Below are 2,036 nucleotides of genomic sequence, written 5' to 3' on the forward strand. Positions count from 1 at the left end.
CTGACCGTCGACCATCGCGCCTGCTCATATCCTGCATAGTGACCCCCTCCTCCCACAAAATCTTAAGCTCATCGACTAATGGACAAAGATACACGTCCATATTTTTGACTTTGTAGCGGCCGAGAACAAGTAAGCTAAGGATGAGATGTCCTTTCTTCGTAGAAAGCCATGGAGGGATATTGTAGTTGACAAGGACTATAGCCCACACACTGTAAGAAGTTGAGAGCAAACCGAATGGGTTCACGCCATCCATTGCAAGACCGAGCTGAAGATTCCTTGGCTCTTGGGCAAAGCCTGGGAAGGTAGAGTCAATGTGGCTCCATACGCGTGAATCCGCTGATATTTGTTGAACTCCATCCGTTGACCTATTCTACGCATGCCACATTGTCAAGCTCGCCATGCCGGACGTACGAAACATGTGGTTTATGAGGGGGATAAGTGAAAAGTGTTTGAGAACTTTTTGAGAGATGGTTTGCCCTTATAAGTCCTGTCAATACCTATGAGCACCACACTTTGGACATGTCTCCATAGTCTCGTATTCTCCTCGAAACAGTATGCAATCGTTGATACATGCATGGATGTTATTGTAGTCCATGCCAAGCTTTCGTAAAACATGTCGTGCATCATCACGAGACTCAGGCATGGTATTTTCAAGTGGTAATATATGATATTTTAATAACCTGAAAAAAATCATAAACACCTTGAAAAAGCACGAATGTTTGTAATAACAGTGCCGAAAAAAAATCAACGAAGCGTATGTACAAGGTACCTGAACAACTCGGTCACACTCGTATCACTCCACCCGTATTTTGCTTGCACACTTAAGAGTGCAAGCAGTGTCTTCAGCCGAGATACTCGGCACCCATCATATAATGGTATGAATGCTTCCTCTCTAAGCGAATCCATTAGGAGAAATATGGACTCTCTTTTTTGCCCCTTAAGGGGTTTCTCTCACCTCTCTCTCTCTAAAAAGAGATTCCAAAATAATATTATAAAAAGAGATCTTCTACAATCAAGAAAATCTCATTTTTGTGTTTTCAATAGATTTCACCTATTATTTTATTCCCAAACTGCAGGATAAGGTCACTTTTTCTCAAAATCCTCATAACTAAAAAAATACAATTCTATTTTTTCTAAAAACGCAGCCAATCATTCTTTAATGCCCACATGACTCTTTAATGCCCTCTTTAGTACCCTCATGACTTTTCAATCATTCTCATTCTCGCTTCTTAAAAGGGCGAAAGTTAAAAAATGATATAAAATGACGTACACATCATATTTTAATATTATTTTTTACCCAGAGACACCTTTTTGACTCAAGAGTTTCCTTGTAAATTTTCATCTTTTTTGGACAAGTATATACCTATTTCTAGGCATTTTTTCATTCCCTCAGAAAGCTCTAGTTTTGTCCCAAATTTTGTGCATTCTTCTCTTTCCCTCCAGAATATGGTTTCTTGCATACGAGTTCTTCTGAAGCAGCATTGAGGAGTAGTTTTGATACCATTTGTTGAAATCAAAGAATCTCTATCTACAACACACTCTACCCTGCTACAAGCCATCTTCCTCTTCAGAAATATGCAGTAAGAAATCTCCGTCTTCAACAGTCTATACTATAAGCAATCCAGTGATAATGGAGGTATCTTTATTTTTTAAATCTTTGTGATGTTATTATTCTTCACAGTTGTTGTTCAGTCCTTAAGCATCAATTCATAGAGCGAGAGAGAGAGGGGGAGAGAGAGAGAGAGAGAGAGAGAGGAGGGGAGAAGGGGGGGACAGAGAGGACTGTGTGAGATGAACAAAGAAAATAAGTGATAGAGTGACAGATAGTAAATTAGGGTAGAAGATAAGATGATGTTATTGTTTTCCACTAGCCAAGCTTCAATATGAATGTGTTTAGGGTTTCCTTGATGAATTTTTGTTGAGAGAGAGAGAGAGAGAGAAAGAGAGAGAGAGAGAGAGAGAGAATATTTTGGATAGAACAGAAGATAAGATTTGATGCTAATTAGAGGTAGATTAAAAGCCAAGATTACAGGCTG

This window comes from Lygodium microphyllum, chromosome 1, assembly GCF_053477565.2.
Source record: "Lygodium microphyllum isolate KBCC chromosome 1, Lygodium_microphyllum_v1.1.10, whole genome shotgun sequence".
In the NCBI taxonomy this organism is placed as follows: Eukaryota; Viridiplantae; Streptophyta; class Polypodiopsida; order Schizaeales; family Lygodiaceae; genus Lygodium; species Lygodium microphyllum.